Source organism: Corapipo altera, unplaced genomic scaffold (genome assembly GCF_003945725.1).
Source record: "Corapipo altera isolate COAL_440 unplaced genomic scaffold, ASM394572v1 73, whole genome shotgun sequence".
NCBI classification, from domain to species: domain Eukaryota; kingdom Metazoa; phylum Chordata; class Aves; order Passeriformes; family Pipridae; genus Corapipo; species Corapipo altera.
In genome coordinates this window covers 1,833,445-1,853,120 of record NW_020884957.1, presented here as the reverse complement: position 1 = coordinate 1,853,120, position 19,676 = coordinate 1,833,445, and the positions used below count along the sequence as shown (strand labels likewise).

Sequence of the window (19,676 nt, the reverse complement as noted above, 5' to 3'; positions counted from 1 at the left end):
GGATGTTATTCATTCTGTCAAAGCCAGTAGAAAATCTGTATCCTTATCCTGAATAATAGAAAACAATTTTTAAAAGAGCACTGATCTTTCTTGCTATATGTGACTTGCTTCTAGCAAACTACAAATTCAGTTCCAGACTCCACAAGTCCAATCTTATGTTCTGGCCTTTATCTTATATTGTAATTCCTCTTAGACAAACTGAGAAAACTTCTACAGAACTCATGTAAGTAAATGAATTTATAATTGAAGATTATTTTCAGTGATTTTTCATAAATGGAATGCCATAATGTTACTGCTACTTAATTATGGTTTGATTTTTGTGAAAATTATATATTGACCAAATATAATTTTCTGACTAAATTCTCAACAATTCAAAAGTTTCCAGTACTTATCTCCTGTTACCAGAAAGACATCAACTGGGTAGATAAAAAGACTACATACTCTTCAGACAAGAAATGATACAACTTTTTCTGCTGTCTGCAATGGCCCTGAGCAACAGTCTATGTTTTGTAACTAATAGAAGTAATGAAAAAAAGCTGGATATGATTACAGTAAAGTAAAACTGTATTTCTAATTAACACCTTCTATCTAAATTGCAGGTATAGAAAAACAGAAATGAAGCTGTTCTGAATATTCACCCTTAAGGTGAATCATTTGCTGGGTAATGAAATCCTCTGCAGTAAACTCAAAAACCACTCTGCACCAGCAGAGTGAAGACCAATTTGAAGCATGCTTCATAGCCCTTAGCTATGAAGTCCATAACTATCAGGCAAGCTTGGAGTAAGAGCCTATAGCTCTTACTATTCAATTTAATTTCTTTTTATTCAGAGTATGTATTTCAACTTATCATTAACTGCTGGATGACAAGACAGACAGGGTAAAGGTCATTCATTAACACAGTGTTATGTAATTTAATTCAGTTTAAGTATTGATCACACTGATGGTAAATAAGTTAGATTCAGACAACCATTGCACCTCCAGGCCTATAAGCATTTTACTGCCATGTACTTGGCATTTTTCAAGAGGAAATATTTGCACTCCTTATCATTGTCAGAATTACAGTGTTTCTCATGAAGTTATAATTTTTTGTTTATGCATGTTAATTTTGTAAATATTATGTAATCTAATGTATAACTGCAAATTAAGTAATTGCTTCAGTGTTGATTGATGCAATAAATCCACTGAAGCAAAGACCTTGCAATTACAAATTAAATTATTAGATAACTTTGAAGTGGCTTTTAAAACCCTATTTGTTTATGGAAATTGATAAGAAATTATGCTCAAGCAACAGGACAGAAAATGGAACAACATGAAAGGCAGGCAAGAACACCAAACAGCAAAAGTGTTTCTTTGACTATCAGGTTTATGTTTTGTGTTCTGCAGCTACCAAACAACCATGCTCTAGTGAGATATAATTACCATTTTATAGCTGTCAATATGTTCAATTACTTATATTTACTTTTTTGTCTGGGTCTACATGCTGTTTGGGAATGAAACAACTCCAAAACCTAAAAGGTAGTATTGCACAGCCTAAAAACATAAAATTGTGTAATGACTTACCTTTTTAAATTCTGAATTTAATGTGGGAGCATTAAAATTTCTCAAAACTAGTCATGATGTTTAATAGTGCCTTTTCTTATTTTAGCTAATATTGGGATTTCTTGCTTATATCAAGATCTTACTATCTTATATCCAACTAATATCAGGATCTGTTTGAAAAAAGTCAATCCAGTGGATAATGTCAGGGAAAAACTAGTTATGATAACTCTTTCCCTATTAGGTAACTCACAAAGTACAATACGTGAAAGTATGCTGTACTTTTTTTTTTAACAGGAACGCTTGAATTTCTGGACTACCAAGAGGTAAATTGCTACCAAAAATCATGTGTCTTCCTCTATAACTTTAGTTTAATCCTCGTATATTCTTTTAGAGTATGTTACTGGATTGTCACACATTCCTCAGTATATTTCATAGACCTCAAAAAGGAAACACTGAGCTACCCATAGAGATGAATTTTAACCAAATTTGTACATTGTGATTAAGGGAGATAGGTAGCTCATTTTTTAAAGAATTATTTTCATTATATAGCTCAAGCTGCTATTTTCCCAGTTTTTGTATACTCTAAATAAAATTTTTCCTCACAGTATTTATTTTTCTTGATAAAGTTTGAAGGGAAGTAACAGGTTCAATTCCACTTTTCATGACTAAACAGCACTATTTATTTTTACTAGTGTACAACAGAATAGTTCACAAACTGGAACTCTCATCTTTTCAAGAGGACAGAAAATGAGTTTTTCACTGCCCATTCTTCTCCAGTTGTCATTTCTGTTTCATTATCTTCCTTTTCTGTAAATTTGTTCCTCTGGTCAACTTGTCATTGTACTTTTGCTTTTAGTTTTTGTTATGTTCTTTCTCTTTGCAAATTCCTATTGAAGTTTTTCTTTTGTGATGGTACTATTCAGCTTGACATAAAAGCATGATCACTTGTTCCCAGTCCTTCAAATCTTGAGCTGTTGTCCTGAATCTTTTCTTATATAATTGTAACGTGGCTTGGGCTTTCTTTTCAATTCAGCAAGGTTTTGGGTTCTGTGTGTGACTCCGTAAGAAAAAGAACGTCTTCATGAACTAACATTTTCATCCAGCACTTTGTGATGAATAGGTGCCTGTTTTTACCCTGTATTTTTTTAGAATAGAACTTAATAACCATTGACGTGGTTTTCTAGCTGTGTGATCGCTTTTTATTACTGTCCTAATAATTTTGTCCACCAGAGAATGATATCTTGAGGAAGTTGTTCAGGAATTTGACTGGGATTTAGTTGAAGAACTCCTCCTAGGTGAGTAATGTTTCCCCAGCACCTGTTCTGATGACTCTTTGGTATTTGCCCCTGTGGACTGAGCAGAGATTATTCTCCTCCCTGAAACACATTTAGTAGGCACCCATCTTGTAATGTCACAGTCTGTTCTAATAAATAGCAAGGATCTTGAATTCACAAGTATCTGCTTCTCTCATGATCTGAGAGGACATTGTTCAAAATATCAACTTCATATCATTAATCGTACATTATAAGACTCACAGATATTAACCTTAACTTACTGATTATTAACCCTACATTACTTTGAGGGGAAAGGAGGAATAATAAATCACTTACAAATGATGCTGACAGTTACATGAAAATTTTAAAATATAAGACAGTAATTGATCTTATATTTAATAAACTTATTGACACATATCAATTAAATTCAACTGTGATATATGCAAGCCAAGGTCAAAGCAGGCTAAGATGTAAATATAAACCACATAAAGAGGAATTCAGTCATATTACTATCAATAATTCAGCTTACATTGTCTTTCACCACACACCTTTATTGCAATAAACAAATTGTTCTAAATTCTTCTTTTTTCCTTTTAATGAATTGTGCACTGAGAGTTGCATATTCCCCCAGTTATATTTTTTGTTGAAAGTTATGCACCTTTTATTTTCTAAAAAAAAAATAATCAGGATGATAAGAGTTATTTGATATTAAATCAGTTTGCTTGCTTCTTTGTTTGGAACAATAAATTTAATTTTCTGAATAAACTTTTGTTAGTAATTTCTGATCAAAAACAAGTTCTAAAGTTTGTAAGGATTCACAGGGAATTCTGTTTCACGCTTAATGGTGAAGAAGAGTAATTATAGGAAAAGTTTAATTACTAATATTATCAGGAAAAAGCAAAATGAGGTCATATTCATAATTCTTTATCAATTTAGAGTTTTAAAATATGTTAGATTTTCATCCAAATTTTCTTGAGCAATAAGATCTGGTATTTATTAAAGAAAATTTGTCTAATGGAAGATTTAGAAACAAATAAAAGACTAGAAAATCTGGTTATATTCACTCTCCCTCTTCCCCAGGTGATAGTAGGAGTTTGAAATAAATGCTTAAATAAAAAATTAATATCTCCAGTGTGGAAATTATTATAAGAACATCAATCTTGTATTAATCAGGCTAGTTCAAAATTATGCTAGAGACCAATGTTTATGTTCTTTCTGTTGGAATTTATTAAGGACTACCAACAAAAAACCCCAACACCTCACCTGAGTGGGAGAAACTGCCCACTCAGACCCCAGCTGGAACTGAGTTTCAATAAATATAACAACATTGCAGACAAACCAATGCTTGCTAATTGTTGTAAAACCGCCAGACTGAAAATGACTGCATGCTGCAATTTGCGTTGTACTGACACTCGGAAGAACTGTTCAATGAGATGGAGGTAAATAGTTTAGGTACAGTTTCTTTGCATTTGTCAGATTCTTATTATTACAATAACTTAATTTCTTAGTTCAACAGACCTTTCTCTTATTTCCCAGACATATGTTTTAACAGTCATGTTAAAATTCTACGTTATCAGCATATTTTCAATATTTTCTGTAAATATTAGTAATTGGCATATTAACCCAGCTTTTATTTCTTCGGTATATGAATAAAAATGTTCATCTCATCATAATAAACAATTCAAACTGAACAGAGATTTATAAATGAACCACATTTAAAATCAAATTTATCAAGCACTACTGAAAAGTTTAGTCTAGGAATCTCATTTGTTTTACAAGCTCCACAACCAAGAATTATAATTATTTTAAAAATATTTTAAATTGCAATGGCATTTTCAGAAGAAATATTGCAGGCAGAAGAAGTACAGAATACATTTTTTTACTCCAAGATAAAGTTTTTTAAAAATTAATTGTCTACCTAAAGTGCACACACTGTATTTAATAGTAAAAATGAAACAGTTTGAAAACAGACAAACCCAAGGGTGAGTTATGTTTTTATCCTGAAATTACAAACACCATGCTGGGATTAGTTACAGTACATGTAACCTACAGATAGAGTAACTCAGAGCTTATTAATACTCTGATAGTCATTTGTCTTTTAATTCCTGTTGCAGAATTTTAACAAGATAATTATGTTTTTCTCTGCTTCTTCCTCAAAGCTGACTAATATCTTTAAGGAGAAGAAACTGTGGTCTTGATTCCACCCCAGAAAGCACTATACCATCATAGTATTGTAATAAAATATATAACAGTTGTCTGATTAGAAGACAATTGATTTGGTGCCATGGAGCAGAAATCACAGAACAACAGAGAACTACTGCATTTCCTTCCCTCTCCCCAACTACCGTATGAACAATTAAAAGACTGAAAGGGAAGGAATAATGTAGAAATTATAACAGTTGTATCTGCTTTGCTCTTACAGTGAACACAGATCACTTTCTTTTACTGGAATACAATGACTAGGAAAATATAAAAGATTCCTTCCTGTACGTTAGTGACTGCATAGGCATCTGTAGGACCTAAGAGCTGCAATTCGCAGAACAGACACTACACAGTAAAGTCCTAAACTGAGTTGATTGGTGAACTTCAAATGTAACATAGACACCTGAAAGTTGCCTAAAGGAAGATAATGCATTGTTCTGTGTCTAGGTTACCTCTTTTGTGTGTCACAACTGCATTGTTCTATGTCTAGGTTACCTCTTTTGTGTGTCACAACTGCTGTTGTCCTTTTGTACACTGTTCACCATGAACAATCAGAGAATTTGAGCCTGCCCCTCACTGCTGCATCTACCCCACTTTGGCTGCATGTGAGCATAAGGAAAGAAAGGGAGTGGCTGTGTGCAGTATTAAATTAACATAGGGCTCTCTAGTCTATTTGCAAGGTCATGAGAGATTAATCATTGTTTTAAGCATAACTCTGTAATTAAATAGAATAGTGTTGTTTTTCTTTTATTCTTGTCTATTGCACCCCTTGGTTTCTATGCCTAGACACTTAGTTTCTCCTTTCTTACCTCCCTGCCTGTGTTCCCAACCATTTTACTCTACAGTTCTTCTAGCTCCATTCTTTCAGTTTCTTACATAGACAAAATTTCTATTTTCACAAAATAGAGTGTGACTTTACCTTGCTATTACCTCATTGTTTTCCTCCTCACATCTGTTTTTGATCTATATCTTTGGTACACATTTCACTTGATGCTAGATCTTGATTATACAGCTGGCTAAACTGTATACTTTTGCAATCAATGCAAAGCTGCATGACAGATTACATTACTAAGCTGAATAATGTCTATAATTATTTTTATTAAAAGTCTACTAAATAAAACAGGCTAGAAGAAGAACACAGTCAACAATATCAAAGTGCAATCAATCTCAAAAGTTTTGTTAAATTTAAAGAAGCAGAAACAGTTGCTGCTCCATTGTACCTGTGGCATTACTTAGTAACAGGCTGCCTATTAGAAGCCTCTTCACATAAACAGCTTAGAGGTATGAAGTTTTAGGAGCAATAGGAGCCCTTTGAGAAGGTAGGAGAAAACCTTCCCCTCAGGTAAGGCAGGTAGCAGAATGGGATCAGGGAAGCACATAACAAGGTCTGTGTTTGAAGGGCTTCAGCTCTGCTAAAGTGCAGCAAACTGCATCAGCCTTGTGAAGTCCTTGTAGCGAAACGAAAAAAAGCAATTCTGCTATTGTTCAACCTCTCTGCTTCTTTATCCATATACTGCTCCTTTATGTATTAGGCTTTATAACTAAGTCTATTAATTATTAGATATATCATGAAACTGTTTTTGTTTATCTACAGAACATATTTTAGTTTAGCTGCATTTTAAGTGCAACAGAAAAGTGCCACAGAACTTTCATTATGATGACATGTTGATGCCCCTTTATACAACCATAACAGAACAAACACATTTTTGAATCCCTGAAACTTTTCTCCCTTGCCTGTCCCTGAACTCCACCTAGATCCAACCAGGCCAGAGCAAAATATAGACTAGGTAACCAAGTTATTTCTCACACACACACAAAAAAAAGAAACAAATTTACCAGTGGCAATGAACAGGAGGAAAATGGTCATGCAAAAATAAGTCTGGTTATACCTAACTGAGGAATGGAGATACTTCTTTGGGACTTACTGTTTTGCTGCTGGGTACTAATGAGCAATTACACTGTGGGACCATAAGGCTTTTCTTGTCCTTCCCTTAAATTTCTTCTGATCCAGTATACAGCTATGAAAATTTATCTTATATTTGTGAATTAGTTACTTATAATTTTATTCTTGAGTTAATATAATTGAATAACTAGGAGTGGGCAGTTTCCCCAGAGATTAGGAGGCTGTCAGATCCCAGTGACATGACCAAATACAATAGAGGTGATCTGGTAGGACTACACAGTACAAATAAGAAGTGTGCAGGTGCTGAAGTCAATATTGATGCGCTCAGCGATGAGTTGAGAGGCCGTGTGTGTCATAATGACACAAGGTCTCTTTAGTTCCAAACCTGGTCCTAATTCAGGGGTCTTGCATCAGACTGAGCTGTATGAGATAACCAAAGGACAATAACGTTAGATTTTTCAGAGAATGTCATACTTCGTAGAATTATTCCTTCTGAATACTTAGGAATGTTATTCTTGACACGTGGTTTTTGCTTTCTATTTTTGCTATCTATTAATGCAACTGCAGTGCTTTGATATAGTAGTGGGTAGCATTCATGATTATTTTAAAAAATGGCAATTTGTTGAGTTTTAAAACTTTTATAAAAATTAACTAACCACTGAAAATGGGAGTGAAAAAGAATTGCACAAAGTCAAAAAAATCCCAAAACAGAGGAACATTTTCTTCTATTTTTATATAAATCCAGTTACTAAGACATGGTTTGCTAAGGTCTTTCTTGACTTTCTTGACTATCCGATAGATATTATATACTGAGATATATCTATATCTCTCTCTGTATATATGCCACAACATAAGTCTATGGTGAAACCAATCCTTTTTTTGTTTTGGTTTTTTTTTTTTTTCAAATATATTCATTATTGGATACTTCTATAAAGAATTAGATTAGAAGGATGTTTACAATTTTTCCAGTCCCTTCTTCCCAAAACTTGAACTTTGGTTGGTTGTTTTTTTTGGTACTTTTTTTTTGTCTTTATTTTTATGTTTTACAAAATCTTTTGGGAGAAGTGAAATGTAATACGTGCAAGAATTATACATATTCAGGAGGAAAACATGAGATGACTTAAATTTTTTTCAATGTCTAAAATATAAAAATAAGCATATAAAAAAGGGGACATATCAGCAGATATGAGTAGTTTTGTTTTCCTCTGGACTTTTAAGAATGCATGCAACAACCAAAAAATGAACCAATTACCTCCAGCTTAGAAAAATAAAAAGGAATGTGTTATTTGGAATAGTCGTTTTACATCTGCCTATATTAAAAGACTATTCATGTTCACTGGCAGTTAATTACAGCATATCTGACTATATTAACTGATATTTCTGATATAAAGAATGGAAATTATTTTAGTACATTTCTGTTATTTGCAGTGGTGACAAAATTGCAAGTTTGTCTTAAGTCATTTAAATATTTTGTCAACACAATGAGTTTTTTCTGAGTCTAATAAGGCCATTAGTTTATAAACATTTCTAAATTAATAAACAACAAAAGCAATTTATTCTTAATCGAAAAACCCCTCTGAACTATTTCTTTATGTTCAATATAACAGAAAATCCATTTCCACACTACAATCACTCTGCAGATGGAAAAGCAACAAATTAAAAGTCTTTGTAAATATCTCCTTTCTCAGTCAGTGAACAGAAAATACTCTCTTTTCCCACAAATATGGATGTAATATTTGTGGGCATTGCAGTTTGATAGTATATAACTTTTATGTTTACTTTATAAGTTGCTCTTATGATAATGAAGCATATTTAACTTTTGGACATTTACTTTTATTTCATACAATATTTTTGGTAGATATCTAAATTTACTGGAAAGAGACTGTTACAGATAATAATCATAGGCATTTAGTTCAGTATTTAGTTCAGTATCAATATTTCTTCTCATAAAGAAGTGTGAGGACAAGTTACTTGCCAAAGGTCTTCTCCCTGATATACTTCAAATAAAGTAGTGACACACAGAAACAGATTTGTGAAGCCCAGGAGTTTCATTTTACCATTCTCTTCTATTCCTATTTTCCCAACTCACTTTTTCTTTAGAAACACAAACTTGGGTTTTTCCTCTTAGAAATAACTCAAGCATTAGTCATTTTTTGATTTTTTTGTGAGATCATAATCACAGTTTTTAATGCAATTTTCAAGAGAACAAAGCTTGTTGTGAATCACTGGTCACAAAATTAATGCCTGAAACAGAGATGGATTAAAGTTATTTCATATTAGTTGCAGGTAACAGAGCTAAACAAAAATTAGAATTATTTTCTCCTAATCCACTTTTAAAAAGGGAAAAATGATCTTTGTTAGAACATAACATAGCCATTATAAAACTTCATATGTAGCAATATAGAGAGAATAAAATCAGTAATTTCATCATGTTTCAACAATATCCTAATAACGCAGAAAGACAAGAGTAATCACTCATATATTTAGAAAAAAAACTGCTTAGATGGCTTACAACTTTAAGATCTGCACAAAGTCTAGGTTTTAACAATTTTGATTTTGATAGGTAGGAATGATTTTTCACATATTTCTTTCTAGAGTAAATATTAGAAAAAAGTAAAGCTTCATAAAAACAATTACCTTTAAACATTAATTTCATATTTTGCTAGTTCCTTTCATATGAAGAAAAATACACAAGACAACACCTATTCTTGAGCTGTGTTATTCTGCAGGCTGGGCAGAATATCAAAAAATGCCTAAATGCATTTTAGTGAAATGTAGTATTGGTTTAGACAGATCCTTGTTTGGCCCCAAATCTTCGTTCGTGAAGCCTGGCCATGTTTCAACCTACGAGGGGGATTCTGTTACCCTTAAGAGTTATTAGCTGAAGCTTTAGCATTATAATACTTGAATTGAAATGGTTACTAGAAATATCTGTCATCACAACAAGATAGTAAAAGGATAACAGCAGGTAAAGTTTCAAACAAGGACTATAAAATGCATCTTCTACCTGGAGGATAAAAACTCCACATATTTCTAATAAACTTCATATTTTGGTGCTCCTAAACTGCTGAAAAGTAGTATGAATAGCTGTTACCATCCTTGCCCAGCAAATATTCAAGCAACTCTTTTCTTCTATAATAGCTTAGAGGGTTTATTGATTTTGGAATAACTAAAAATACCATTTTGAAAATCATTGAACTGCAGTTCATGAATATAAACATGCAGGAACATGATAGTGTTTGAAGTGTTACTGGAAGGAAATGAGGGAAGTTGGTCCTCTACTGTTACTTCTGGTCCAGTATGGGTGCAAGCAGTGGGAGAGGCTGGTGATCGGGGGAGAATACAAGGGTTCACTTAGGCTGGGTGAAGTACAGGGAAAAATTAAGAAATTCGTGTGAGGTAACTATGAAATCTGACAGGCTGATTTTATTCTGCCTTTATCTGCTGGCAAGTAAGTACTCTTACCTCATTTTTTTTCTCTGACAGTGATTCTTGTCAAAACACAAATTGCATAATCATTATTTGGCCCAATAACCAGAAACTTCATGAAATCAGAGACATTCTCGTATACTTTCATGCAATGTAATATCCGATGAAGGTATTCCTACATACTTAATACAACTCCATACCTTAAGAAACTCTGCGGTATAATGACCTTAATGGAAAAAAAAAATGGCATTTACATTGGTAGCAAAGCTGTCTGAAGCATAGATGTATACAAAAAATATACTACTATTAAAGTTACTGCAAAATAAAATGAGGAAGAAAAAACACAGTGCAGATTATGTCACATCTGTCAGTCCTAGGATAGCTTTTTGCTTGGGACAGTGGGAACCAGTCACTCCAGAACCCTACACACAAACACACAATTGCACCTGCTACCTTTCACAGCTAAGAATTATATGCTTTTTATACACAGGTGTTTCTCCTGCAGTTTTGTCTTTTCATAGTACTTAGACTACACAGACATAAATATGGGGTTTGTGGTTGAGGTAGGGAATAAAGGAAAACATGTTTTCAGCAGGAATTCTCAGTGCAGCACTGAAAATATGGTTTGGGCCACTCAGAGCAGGTTTGATATTTATGTGTCGATCCCATGACTTCCTCTACCTAATCTAAACATGAAGAGTGTATGTGCCTGAGTTCCTCCTTTATTTTTCATAAGGCCCATAAAGACAGATTCCTGTTATGTGCATAATTGGCATGCTGGACAACCATTGGAAAGTCAGTATACCATAAAACTGCAGTAAATTACTTCAGTCAATAACAAAAATACAATGAATGTCAAACTAGGGACTCTAGCAAAAGGACCTGACACAGTCCTAGGCTGAGATGTACTTAAAGGTCTTTTCCACCCATAGCAATCAGGCATGAGGAGCTCCCTCTCTGGTTACTAAATCTTTTTAGGAGCTTCCTGCATTGTCAGGCAGGATGACAGGATGTCAGGTCTCTAGATATGAGTTTGGAAGCATTAGGAGGAAAAAAAGATAAACCATCTTTTCCATCACACATATTACATACATTTCCTCCAGAAAAAAAAAACAACTGATTGATGTAGCCTGAGATTTTTTCAGCATTTAGTTTCTTTTACTCTCTCATCAACACAAGAGAAGAATTTAGTTGGGGATGCAAAAAACAAAACACACCTTGGTTTTTTATACACTTTTTATACAGGCAGAGGGCAGAAAATTCAGGAAGTTTTCTGACAATGTTTTTCTTACACCACTGCCTCTGCGGTTCTATATAGGAAGTAATATTTTCATTGCTGTTTGTTAAATGCAATGCTTAATGCATTGAATGATGTGTTACTAATGTAATCAGTAAGAGAGAGGGGATGTGGAATGTGTCTGAGATAGCTTTCCAAGAGAACTGTCTTTTTATGATTTCCTGAGTAACCTCAGTTTTCAATATTAATATTTTACCAGTGAGAGAAACAATTCTGCCCTCATTACACTTTTGAAATGTGTGATGGTATATAAATCTGGCATCTTTGTGCTAAATGACATAAGCAGTATTTTTATAATAGCTAAAACTGGTCTCTGAGAGATAGAAGCCTGAATTCCCATAGATCCAGTCACTGATATTGGACAGAGCAATTATAAGAAAACATAAGTTTTCTTATCTTCAAGCTATGAACAAAAATATTCTCCATGCCCTTCCACATTTCCCCTAATTTTTTAAAAAAGAGATGTGATCTGATACAGGGCAGGATTTAAATTGTTTGAAGTACATTTGAGATTATATATAAGACGAGATCCAGATGGAAGGAATTTCAAACCAGGCATAGAGGTTTCATCTGTGATTGCCTTGTAGTGCTTTTTCTCATGCAAAATCAGTGGTGAAAGACTGTGAATGTCTCATCAACTGTCAATTGTGATTAAAGAGTTTTCATGTGATAAGAACACACAAAGTCCTTGGACACGTACAGTCATTCTTACTACCTAATTATAGTTTAACTTCGAACATAGGAATCTTACTTGATTAACCATAAAAACCTAAACTCCATGACAGCAATGTGTTTTATAACCTGGACGTTCATCAGGAGTTTAAGATAAACTTAAACTACCAGTAGGAAATAAAAACTCCCACCAATAAGAAACTATTTCAATTATTTCATCACAGAAGATGAGGTTAGTGGTGGAGTAAAGACAGAAAACTTTACAAAATATTTATAGGAAGATAAACTGACACGATGGAAGAGAAGAATTGCTTTGAAAGAGAACCTAACAGATACAAAATAGTAGGAATAAAGCAGTCAGGTTTTGCAGCAGAATATAATCAGATATTGATATCATTAAAATATCAACAACCTGTGCTGTTCTACATAGAAATCATTTGGAAAATAAGAGAGAACTACAAAGTAACAAAATACATTGATATTACAAAGGTTACTTGACAGCCCAAGCTGCACCAATTGTGAAGGGTTAATGGATTCTACAAGCACCATTAAGGAAGGTATGAAATACAAACTATGGTGGAAACAAACTATGTAAAATACAAAGTAGAAAAAAAAATTCTTATTACTTGCAGAATCCTGAGAAGTATAGCTCTCTGAACAGGACAAAACCCAGACTTCTGAGACATTTTAAAACTGGCTTATTCAAACCTGTTTTCGGAATCTTTAGAAAAAAAGGTAAAAGAGCACAGTGATTTTTACAGAGAATTTCTGTGATCCTTAAGTTAGAAAGTCTTTCCATACCTTCCATATCTTTTAGTGGTAACTGTGAAATAAGTGCATTAGCCTTAATAAGGACAAGTGGAAAGTGGAAGGCTCTGCTAAGACACTGAAAACGAGCACAGCACCACAAGGGGTACAATGGAAGACACTTGGTAATAAAACTGACAGTGAAATTTAGTGCCAAGAAGCACAGAGTCATTTTGCTGACTGCAGAGACTTATAGAGCAAAAGGTGAAAGCCCAGAGAAATACTTCAGGTCCAACCAGCTATAAATTTTGTGATTTGAGCTCCTACCCTCATCTTCAATCCAGGTATCTTTCCTCCTTATCTGATAAGCAGAATAAAACATCAGACATTCTGGCACGCTACAAATCAATTTCTATTACTCTACGGATCAAGACAATTTATCTTGGTCATACTTCAAACTGTTCAATCTAAATGACACTCTCTGTTTTTAATTTTTTGCTTGTTCTACAGGAAGTGGTTTTGTTTTGAAATTATGTCCAAAATTCCAATGTTTAATCAAATATACACTAATGTTCAAGCAGTTAAAAAAGAATGATGTGACTCACTATCAATAAAACAGTCATTTCCCTATATTCACTCTATTGTTTATCATGACATTATTGTTTGCCTTGCATGAATGGTTTCTGTAATATTGACTCAGTTTATGTCAATCTGCATTTTTACACATCCTTGAACAGCTTGCTTTTTTTTTTTTTTCTGAACGCTAGAAGTGCTGTCAGTCTTTATTTACTTTCCACTGAAAGCACCGACTCTCTACAATAAAATTCAGAAACGACAGAACAGAAGCTTATTTAAAATACTCCTGTGGACATAACCAAATAATAAATATTTGAAGTTTTGAATACCTGTTATTTTGAATATGTAAGTATTTCTTTCCCAGGCAACAGAAGCTGAGGACTTGCTTCTAAGGGCACTGCTGCACACAGCCCATTGAAAGCAATACTGACCTGCTAGTTAAATTTTTTTATCATAAGAAGCTAAGCACTTAGACCTTCCATTTCAAAATCTAGTGAGATTTTGAACAGTATTTCACAGCCTAGAGGATGAGAGCAAAAACCATACAGATATCTCCAGTTATCCTTCAAAGGGTGTCCAACAGCGAAGAGTGGTGGTAGATCTTGAGACTGGTGGCAAATTGACCTTGATGAGCGATCAAGGAGGGATGAAAATCCATTCCTTTCCTCAAGACCAGCCTTACTCCTGAGGCTTTGGCACATGCCTCAAAATGATATCTTCATGCTGGGAAGAGCGGATGATTCTTCTAGTAGAAAAATCAAAACAAGAGAAGTACTGGAAACAGAGAGATATTCCTGCCTACAGTCTGTTCAAGGCAACAGTATTTTCATTTCTGAGACAGGAAAGTCTGAAATTGAACATTGTTAAGTTGCCTTCCGAATCTGAACATTCCCGAAGATTCCTTACCTCAGTCCACCTTCAGTAGAGAACAGTGTGGCATCCAGCACAGCACAAATTATTTAGTCTATAATGTCACCTGTTCATGAGTATTATTTTTTAAGTAAAAATTACCCCAAATAAAGGAACGTGTGCTCCGATTTACACAGTCAGGGAAAGAATATCTAATACAGGAAGTTTTCATTAAAAAATTTTAGTGCAGATCTTTTTGAATGGAAAAAAGAGGCACATGATCCTAAATAAGTCTGGAAAGCTATCTAATCATGCTGAATAAAACTGATATCCCAAATATTATGGTAGGAGCTATTTTTTTTTCTGGAAAAAAGACTTCTGGCTAAGTCACATATCAAAGTGAAGAGTCAATAACAGGGATGAGGTTACCATGACTGTTTTCATGTTTTAAAACGCCCTTCTTGTCAGTTCCAGGTACACCATACAGATTACTTCTCTATGTCTGTGAACTGCTGTGAAGGTGAATATATTTTCAGTATATTTATTACAGAGCACTTTACCCTGTCTGCATATAAATAATACCTACTCTTACCAATGACAAATTAAACGTCAAAGATGCTTTTCTAGATTATCAGATACATTGATTTGTACTCTCCTATATTTACAATAGACTTCAAGTGCATCTTTAGCAATGAAATAAGTTGTTACTGCCTTCCAGCATTTTTCTGAGGAAAACCAGGTTTAGTGAGTAGTAACACTACTTATTTTAAGATAAACCTCTATTTTGTATTTCACAGATTACTCCAACTAACTTCCTCAGGCCCCTTTTCAACAAACAGCTGCAAGACACATGCCAAGTATGGAGGAAACACACCAAGCCTGAGGCAGCTCCTTCCCTACCCTACCCTTTCAAGCTACAGTCACTCCTTCAAAAGGCTGTTGTGTAATTGCTGAAGAAGAAACAGCAGGAAATGTCACATTTTGTTCTAATAAATACATAAAGTATTTATGCTACTAAAAGTAACCATCAGTTAATAAGCAATTCGCAGCAATAATTCAAGTAAAAATGTGACAAACTGTTACATTAGTTTAAATTCATAAAGTTTGTTTGTCAGATATTGAATATTTTTTTCTTATATACTATAGGCTTTCCTCCCTAGAACAAAATTTGACTTGAGATATACCTTCCAGTGGAAAAGTAGGAGGGCATGAACTATCTTTTCAGGTAAGAAGAAAGCGTCTCTCCTCTTTTTGTTCACTTAATAAATGCTGGACAGGATCTCTAGCCAAGGTATTAAAGTCTCCACTTGAATGCTCTCTTCTGACAGTTTGAAGTTACAGTGCCAGCTCCCAGAAAAATGTAATACCTGCCAGGGGATCATTAATCTTTCCTACTGATATCTTCAATCAGGAAACATTACTTCGAACAAGATCTGGAAATTGGGTATTTTGTGTACCCACTGAGAGTGTTAACTATTTAGAAAACAATGTTTTAGGAGAATGTAACATCATCCTAAGCGAACTTGTTTCTAAAGAAAGGTTTGACAGGACACACTCATTCAATCAGACTTCATTCACCCATGGTTCTGACATAAAGCTTGCTCTCCAGACCCTTCATCATTTTGATGGTTTTATTTTAGTTTATCTGAAACTGACTCTCCTCCCCCTGACCCATGTTCTTATCTCAGAAACCATTTGGAACAAGAATCAGCTTCTGATTATAATACTCAAGATATATCAAGGATTCATCTCAATATATGAAATAATTTTTTTTACAGTTAAAATAATCATTCACTGGGACAACCTCTCCAGGAACTTGGTAGAGTCCCTGTCACTGAAAGTTTCCAAGACACAATTGGATTGCTGTATAATCTCATCGAGGCTGTCTTTCCCATGAAAGGTTGGACTGGATGATCTTTAGGCTCACCTTCCAACCTGGAAGGTCTTGTGGTTCTATGTTCCTGTGATTCCAAATTCAGAGGTGTTGTTTCTGGACTGGAAGACGGGATCTGACCCAGGCTCTACCAGATTTTATGTGACTGCTCTGTTAGACCTGATACTATATCTCTTTACAGTTAATTATTCCAAGTTAGCTCTTAACAGAGCTCCCATTCCCAGAATGGGACATAATGGTATTGAGTACATGCATTACACAGAGTATGCAGATCTCTTCGTATTCTGGATTATTGCTTTAAATCCTAAACTAATGGATATAAGTGGTAATGTCATTGCTTTAATATTATTTTAAGTATTTTCTTATAAATCCCTGACTTGAAAAAACTTAATTTTGAGTTACCTTGAGAGTGATGAATACATAGTCTTAGTGATTAAACACACATAGTTTTTGAAGACTCTGAGCTGTATAAATTATGGAGCAGATTACTAACTTTTGCAACTTAAATCTGAAGCAATTTTTTTTTGCACTAGATGTTCCATTATACAGGAACTACAGTACACTATTTCTTTGTTTATATCTTTTTAAAGCACTTATGTGAATTATACAGTACTCACTTCATCACAATACTGTGCATTTATTAAAAAAAAACGAAAGAAACATGCTCCAATACAATTCTCCATATGTAGACTACTACTGTAGAAAATCTATCCAGCCAAAACACTAAAATAAATACATGATCTAAGAAAATAATTGTACCATAGATCTGACTTCTAAAACCTATGAATTGTTTCACCTGGGATCTTATGTTATAAACCATTGTATATTCAAAAACTGTGAAGAAAAAAACCCCAGAATATTTTATTACAGTTCAGCCACTTGCCTTAATTTTGAAAAGAGTAGGCAAGGCCTCTTCACTGTATGCAGTCACTCAACAAAAAATCATTAGAATTATTCTAGACTTGCATACCTGTAAGATAAATATAATTCACACCAAAATAACTAAATACTGCAGACTGTAGGAAACGGTTAAAAACAAATCTGCAGAAATAATTTATCAATCTCTTGTTAACACAAAATCATCTGGTTTCATTAAATACTTCACTAAGAAAATATTGTGAATTTTCAAACTAATTCAAGCTTTTTAAAATTATTTTTAGTTTATTTAATAATTGTAAGACTGTCTTTTCTAAGATTTTTTTTTGTACTAATCATCTGGGTCATGTAATGCATGTTAGTCTCAAACTTCTGAGACCAAGAAATAGTTCAAACAATGTTACATTCACCTAATGAAGATAATCTTGGCAAATGAGACAATACATTCTGCAATATCATAAAATGCGCTCCTAAAGCTTTTTTTGTGGCATCATGTTTCCTATGATACAGTCCATTTGTTTTTCTTCAGCAGATTCATATCAAGTACCATGGGGTGCTTGAGGGAGCCAGTGACAGAAGTATTCTCCACATCCATTCCATCTTTCTCTAGCCTTGTTTGATCATTACTTCACAGCCTCATCTGTTATGTGATGCCATTCCATCACCATTTTATCTGCTTATCTGCTGATTGCTTTCCTGACACTTTGCCCTCCAGTAATACCAGCTCTGATTGTTATCCCATCTTTAGCTAAAATAGAAAAAGAGTTTCAGTTTTGTCTCTCAGATGTGTATACTGAATGTCTATTGTACACTAAGTGTTCAAGTATCTACCCACTAGTAGTTCCAAACTTTGGCTATGACAGAAAAGCAGGTTCAAAAAGGAAAAGACGTAAAGGAGATTATTTGAGCATACTCTGTTTATCAGGCATGCAAATTGTAGACCAAATAATATCTATATATTTTTCATAGAGTTCTTCTTGTATGGATCCTCTATCAAGTGGTTTGATAACCAAGACACAAATAAATAGAGAAATAAATTTGAAGGTTGAATATATTCTATATGAGGAAAAAAAATTCTCTCTTAACTGCAGTGGTGTTCTAGTGGCAATTTAAATCAGTTATGTCACCCAGCCTAATGACCAAAATTGAGAATGAAAACACTGAGCAGCTCACAGAGATGAAGGATTCCTCTGAAAATGTGAATAAAATCTGGTCACATAAACCAGAAGTTCCTCATGTGTAACTGATTTGACCCACTGGCTGTGGCAGGGTAGATATGAACATGTACAGGCACTGCTGGCTACATTTTTGACACTCTGTTTAGCACATACTGCTGTGCTGAGATCTCTGTCAAAATGTGCATCTGAATTAATTTCCCTTATCTATTGACACATGTGAAGCTACATGCATATGAAGCTGGTTGTATTTCTTGTTGCAATGCTCAGCAAGTACTTGAAAAGAAAGATCCATGCTACCCATCCAGCACTGTACAACCCAGTTATGAAGCTAGTGTGAACAGAATAGTCACAATGTGGATTTTCATTTCAATTAAAAACAAACAAACAAATGAAACAAAGCCAAAACAACAAATTACCTCTCTCCTTCATAAACATGAAATGGTGAGATTGTCAACTCTCACAAGCTGCCCACAGATTTGGGTTTTCTTTATGGTTTCAGGCAGGAATTGACATTTCAGTGTGCAATGTCATGACAATCCAGAAAAGTGTGCTGAGACCATCTTTCTGAAATAATAAGGACAAGAATGGCAGATGGAGCTTAATAAACCATGCTTATGCTTTCAGGATATTATGAGGGAAATTAAGACAAATATAATGTTGCAGAAATTAATGCAACAATTCTTGCAGCATGCTGAAACATTTGTATGATAGTCTACTACCTGTCCGAATATAAAACTTTAATATTTTTGCACTCTTTCCTTCTCAGAACAATAAAATGCCAGAATCTCTTTGTTTCCAGACTAAAAAGGAAAAAAAATATCTCTTACCTTTATGTGAAATATCTGGATATTACTAAATTAAATACTATCTAAAGCACTGCTTTTGATGCACTGTGTAATCAGAGGTCTTTTATTTTTATTATTTTGAAATATATAGTTTCAGAACAACCACTAAGGTAACTACATATGATAATTAGAACAAAGTAAGAGGTTTCCCAGAAGACTTCTACAGAAAGTATTGCTTCTATTAAGCCTATTTTCAAAGAGATATTATTTAGAATCTCTGTATTTTAACCTATCCAAAATTAACATATTTATTTCAGATCATAGTGTTCATTAGGAACACCAGGTAATACTTATTTCCTTTTACAGTTCAGTTCAGGTCCTCATGACTCACTCTTCGAAGTGGGATTCCTGTGATATGCCTCAGAAATTTTGTTCAAACAGAGATTTCTATCTGA

General features: G+C 33.9%; 2 long non-coding RNA genes across 2 annotated transcripts in view; one reads left to right on the top strand and one right to left on the bottom strand.

The window, feature by feature from the left end:
* LOC113956832 overlaps positions 1 to 19,676 on the bottom strand; it is a 45,531-nt gene that overhangs the window by 19,810 nt on the left and 6,045 nt on the right. The window lies entirely within an intron of this gene.
* On the top strand, positions 735 to 17,559 carry LOC113956831. The gene is made up of 7 exons (XR_003530967.1): positions 735 to 877; positions 1,834 to 1,862; positions 2,770 to 2,834; positions 11,084 to 11,142; positions 14,957 to 15,008; positions 15,635 to 15,713; positions 15,817 to 17,559. It is a non-coding gene; the product is annotated as an uncharacterized LOC113956831 (long non-coding RNA).